Raw genomic sequence first — 6,487 nt, 5'->3', positions numbered from 1 at the left:
TGTAAGTTCAGAGCCCAGCTGGGCTTAGTAGAATTCCCTCTTGCCTGTGTATTTTTGATACAGCCAATGTATGAAGCTTGCCACCAAAGACATTCTAAGTGCCAGAATTGTCTCTGGGAAAATAAACTGTGTGATACTCTGGATGTTTTCTAGTTTTTATCTTTTTGTAGCAAAATGCTTCTTGGAGGTCTGTGTCTTCTTGATATTTTATCAGGGAATTTCATACTGTCCTTGGAGTTATTTTGGTTTGCAGGGTAGAGAACAATGGGAGAATGATAATATCAATTGCTTCCTCATATTGTTTTTATTTGTTTTTTTTTCCTCCTATGTTTTGGGAAATAGTTGAATTTTACATGAAGCAGCACACTGAATAGTCATCTGTTGTCCTGGATCATTTCATGCCAGACAAATTACTCTGGGAAACAATTCTCTTCTGACCTTCATTTTTATGGATACTTGTATTAGTTGCTCATGTGAATTAAGTGGAGCAGTTTCATAAAACCCTGTGCTTTTCATCACATATTTTGTGAAGTGCAGTAAAAGGACAGTGCATCTTTGTAGAGTTTGGGGGTATTTTTGCATGATGAACTGGTAGTGAATCTGCAAGTTAGATTACAGCTTGATGTGAATTTACCACAGATTGCAATACAGGCTCTATTCAATTTACATAATTTTCCCCAGATTTTATTTTGTTACTCATAGTATTTTACTGACACTATTCGGTAAATAAAAATGATAATTCCACAGCATTTCAAAAGATTAGTTGCATTTCATTTATTGGTAAGAAATGCTGGTCACCAAATCTCAGATGAGAAACCATAAAAGAATAAACTGAGTTCCAAAATCATCCCTCCAGGGACTGTATTCTTTTTTTTTCAGAAGAATAGCTATTCACTGATCTCAGAAAGCAAGAGAAGGTGTACACCAAAAAAGTCAGAGGGATTTCTGATTACAACCAGTTGTACCCACTTCTTGTTCCTTTTGTTTGTTTTCTTTTGGTTTTGCCAGTTTTTAAGCAAGATGACAAAAAAATTCCTTCTCTGCTTTTGAAAGTTTTGAAAGTTTATAAAACAATTGCACAAACAGGGCTTATTCATCCAGCTCAGCCATGGTTCAGTGGGTCTTTTCTGGTCTTAGGGAAACAACCTCAGCAGATGTTTTTCATCACTGTTTCAGTACCAGGAATGTGACCAGGAAAGAAGGTAGTGTGCCTAGAGAATTCCAACTCCTCGGTCAGCCTGGGTGCTGCAGTGGCTCAGGGAACATGCAGAGACTCCCTAACAAGTCACAAAGGATGACTTGTGACTTGACTGGCACCAGAATCCCAGAGGAATTTAAGTGCCTTATCCTAACTTTGCACACCCTCTCTCACACTGGTCTGGGAGCATAAAGACCAGAACAAACAATGCAGGCCATTGTCTTAGGAAAGTAAATCTCTTAGCAGGGATGTCCCTAGTTTGTCATTTTGTGGTTTGTTAACAATTTTCTCCACTAATCCGTCTTCCCTAAATAAACTGAACTGCTTTGCTGTTTGGACTGTGATAGCCCAGACTGGATGTGAGTAATTTATTTTTTTATCAATTAAGACATCTTTATGATTTTCTACATTTGTTGAATGGGCTATAAGGGTAAGTTACCAAAAAGCCTTTGAGATACTGGGGTGGGACAGGGCGGGCAGAGGAAGAAAAAGAGATTGTTTCCTCCAGCATGTTGGTTTCACTGTGATAGTCACAAACCAAACCCAAGAACCCCTTTCTGGCTTTTTGTTTGTTAGATTTTGGTGTTTGTTTGCATGTAGAATGGGATCAATAAGGTGTGTTACAGAGATTTGATTTGACATCAAATGTCCTTTTCACTTTTCCAGCAGCAACCAGGCCCATCTGATCACAGAACCTGTATACAGCACCCACCTTTAGTGTGAAGCTCTGGTGGAGTCTCATGGTACAGGACACGCCTCTTCCAAAATTCTGCTTCTTCATGCACAGCTGTGCCCTGGACTGTCACAGCCTTTGCTGCTGCTATCCAACCAGCCACATTATTGCTCCTTACTTTAAAATGAATGCAAGGAGCAAACTATGTTCTGTATGTCAATATTTTAAAGTCAAATCAGGCAAAATTGGCCCAAATAACAGACAAAGGGCCAGGAACCAGGATGGGCAGGTGTTTAAGGTATCAGACTGAGGCTTGGCAGATCTGGTTTCAGTTTCCAAACCTGTCAAAAAACGTTTGTACTATCTCCAACAAGCTGTTAAGTCTTTTGGGCATCAGCTCTCCGGCTATAAAGCAGAAGATGATATCATCTTGCCTTGAAGAATAATTGTGGGGTTGAAGTTGTTTGCTAGGGCTCCACGGTAAGATGGCAAAGGCTATTGCTTGCAGCCTGATCTCACAGAGATGATCTCATTGCTTAGTGGTTTAGTTTCCAAATCTGCCAAGTGGGAACAATAACTTTGCTACCTCTTCAGGTCTGTTATGAAACTTACTTCAGGAATATTTGAAAAAAAAAAAAACAAAAAACCCTTTCCTTTACATTCTACTTTCTCTCAAGGGACTCCAGGGTAAAACAGCAGCTTCCTCACAGCCACCAGAGAGTTTAATGCTGAAGGGGCTTGGCTCAAATATCTGAGCTAGTTAAGGCTTTCCAATGTAAACCCTCAAAGAAGGGATCATTTAATGATTACCATCTTCATTCAGATTCCTCTTAGTCTTTTGCCTTGTATGTTGTATCTCTGGCTCCTAAGTTCCCCCAGCAATTTTCTCATGTTGAATGTGTTATTCCAAGAGCAGGAGAACTGGATTCATTAGTTAAACTCCTGTACAGCAGGAAGAAAGATGCCAATAACAACTGATTGTCAGTACTTTTCAAGACTGCACTTAGTCTCTGCTGTCATTTGAGCATGAAATTATTTTTAAAAAGGAACAGAGAAGTGATTCCCAATTAAAGATGTAATAAATAACAAAAGATGATGATACCGATCCCAGTTTCTTCAAGTTAGAATCTGGGAAATTAACATAGTGCAATAAGTTTGGAAGATGCAATCAGATGACTTATGTGCACTTCAGGAATATTTCCTCTCCCAGTATAAATTTTTTTATACACATTCACTCTTTCTTGTCAAGCCAAATTTTGCTGCATCTTTTGGATGTCCAGCTATTCTTCTCAAAACCTTAAACCAAATCACAGTAACTGGAGTGAGATTTGCATTCTAAGGCAAGATAGAAACCCTCACTTCAAAGTCTCCTGCAACTCTGAAGTCTATTCTACCATTATTGATGGCAATACAAAAGTGCAGCTTTGATCAAAAACCATGCCTGTACAGAGATGTCATTTCTTACAAAAAGATCTATGGATTCAATGGGTTGGCTTTAGTAATCAGAATATATGACAACCCCAAAATTTTAGAAGCTGCCTTGGTAGCAATACACACATGCAAGCTATGTTTTTATTAATATTATTTATTGATCACTGCTTAGAAATTACCTGTGTTAAGTTCAGCTAAAAAAATCCTGTGTCCTGAGCCTTCACATCCATATGCAATGCCCAGTTGTGCTATATCAACCTTTTCTTTCTCAGCAAAATTCCTACAAAAGGGAAATAATGTTATTCTAGGACAAGGGAGGGTTAACAAGATGCACATTTCTTTCAATACTTTTTTTCATATTTTCTAAGCTTTCTTTTATACTGGCACCTCTCTTCCTGTGTTTTTCAGTTTTTCCAGTAAATAAAGATCTGTCTATTGTTTTTATTAATCTGGTTCATATGAGGGGTCTCCTAAACAAGTTATTACCCTGCAGGGGAAGAGAGAACAAATTTCTTAAAGATTTTTGGAATGTGAGGATGTCAGCCAAGTCTCAGAGAATTTGCTGGGGGTTAACAGCAGTTCTAACTGTGTTTTCTGATAAGACCTGTTTTAGAGGGATTTCCCTTCTAGAGACATAAAGAATTGTTCATGAATCAGGCTCTTCTTCAGGGCACATCAGGAAAGCAGAAGGAATTAGCACTCCTCAGTCCTATCTCAAGGCTAAATAAGTTTGCACAAATGTGCTCAGTCTGACAAACAAATGACAATTCTGGTGATCAGGATTCAAGATTGAAAAATAAATGCAAAGGAAACTTCAGTCTCAAAAGAAAGTTGTGGAAATCTTTCATGTTTTTAAGAGAAATAAAAGCAAACAGATAACAAGCCTGAACTCTGGTTTGGTTTAACATGAGCCAAGTAGGACAGTAATGTTTTGTTGTCCAACCATATTTGAAAGGAGAAGATATAGAAAAGGGAATCCCTCCAAAGTAGTTTTGTTTCTTTGTTTGGTTGGTTTTTTTAAAAAAACATAACTATTTCATTGAGTTACATGTTTTTTAGACCTAGATTTCTTTAGGAAATTGACACTTAACATTTTGGAAAGTGTCTAAGATTCTCCTCTTTTTAAACAGAAATATTTACTTCAGCTTATAAATTAAAGGACAGAAATAACCACGCCTAAAAGTCAGCAAAGGTGTAGAAATTACTGAGGTTTCCTTTGCACTTCTGTTAAAAATAAGAGCTAATTAGTAAAATCACACATAATTGGTGAAAAATAAATAAATATATTTGTAAAAAAAAAAATCTGTCTGCAATTTTTTTTTAAATATGAAAACAGATACAGGGCTGTCTCAGGTATTTAAAAAATACTGACCAACATAAATATTTTACTATAGAAAAAGCAATGAGGAAGGTTAGATTTGTGAATCTATGTGAAAAGAAAGACACAACATAATGTGATTTCTGTCACAGATGCACATGGTTCTGGCAGACAGAGAGTCACGTATTTTACAAATCTCCCTGGCAAATAATGAGAAGAAGAAAAGTCCTCGCCTCGCATCCGTGTTAAATTATTCCAGTTCTGGTTTACATGCCAGAAGTTTGCACTGCAGTTAGATATTATTTCTTCTCTGTGTACTTCTGACCTCGCCACTCTGAAGAGCCAGAAAATCACCTCCCTTTCCAGAGCAGAGCAATAATTCAGGATGGAGCAGAAGGAGCTGCTTTAAATGGCTGGGCTTTGTTACCCCTTATCCAAAGCTTCCATCACCTAGACTGCTCAGTATGTGGGCTCTTACCTATTCCTTCGAACATTAATTAATTAAAGAAGGAATGTATCATTCCTTCAAATAGTAATTAAAATATTAACACTCCAGAGGTGTTAAGACCTAAGTTTGCTTAGAACTTTGGGCTACACTGAGCAGGACTGGTGAGTCCCCAGTGTAGCTGGTCCCCACGGAGTGGCTGGGACGTGCCCTAACCCACTCCCTTCAGGCTTTTGTGCTGCTCTCCTACTCCCTGTGTGCTTGTGACCTTGTCCCACCACGGTTAGGAGTCAAAAAAGGGCTAGAGGATGCATCATTCCACAAAAAATGAGGAATGTCCTCGGTCCTGCAACACTGTCATTGTCCCTTAGGGGTCCAGCACCCAACAGGGTCATGCTGCAAAGGATGACAGTGCCCTTGCTTGAAACCCACTCTAAGATTGAAAACCAAAACAAGCCATTTATACAAATGCTTTGTTTTTCTCCTCAGAAAAGATTGTATTTCAATCCTCTCTAGCCCTGCTACTATCACAGAATGACAGAACTTTGGCCTAGCTTCAGTTCTATCAGTATTAATCAGAAGGGTGTCTCTGCCTCTTTTTTTCTTCTTGAAATATATTTTCCTTGTAAGAACCAACACTCCACTTTATGCTAAATAAATCCTGTTGAAAATTATGCAGTCTGAAGTATTTCAATATATATTTTGTAGCGGTCAATTTAACCATAATGCCTCTGTCTTTGGGATATAAACAAGGTATCAGTAGTACAGAAACAGATCTTTAAATAGCTTTCTGAAGAAATTTGCTGCATTTTACTAACCAACACTGTCTCAAGGCCAGTATTGAAACTTGCAAGAAGAATACGGCCCTTACTTTTAAATAATTTTCATGAGACAAACAGCAAATTCTCTGTCAGGTTGTCACTTAAATGAATGTAGCCTTCTTTCTCAGTTTTTTGTCTGCTCCCAGGAGAAGTCTACTTTTATCTCCTTCCTTTTAGAAGCCCTGCTAGTACTGAGTGTCTGGTTAATCATGTTCTGATCATCTGGGTTGGTTGATACTGTATTAGAAAGCTGGCAGGCAATAATTTAATGGATTACACAAGTGTTGCACTGTGTGTTTTTCCCTTCCTTATATACACTCGTATTCCCTCTATATTCTTTGGGGTAGTAACAGCAACAGTTTATTTTGGCACTGGAGCTGCCTGTGGCTGTGTTTGCTCCAGACATGGAGGCCTGCAGATGATTCCCTGTCTTAGTGTCTCCCTTCTTTCTTTGATGTGCTCTAACACACATGACTTCACTGAGTGAGTGTGAGGATAAGGTTGAAACAGGCTCTCCTTTCCAAGCAATAGGTGGAGGAATTCAATGAACACTTTCCCTGACTGTGGTTGATGCTCTGGTGAATTGCACTCCAGCTCCTCA

The sequence above is a fragment of the Lonchura striata genome, chromosome 4 (assembly GCF_050655825.1).
Source record: "Lonchura striata isolate lonStrDom1 chromosome 4, ASM5065582v1, whole genome shotgun sequence".
In the NCBI taxonomy this organism is placed as follows: Eukaryota; Metazoa; Chordata; class Aves; order Passeriformes; family Estrildidae; genus Lonchura; species Lonchura striata.
The sequence above is the reverse complement of the archived record's forward strand: the minus strand, read 5'-3'. Positions refer to the sequence as shown.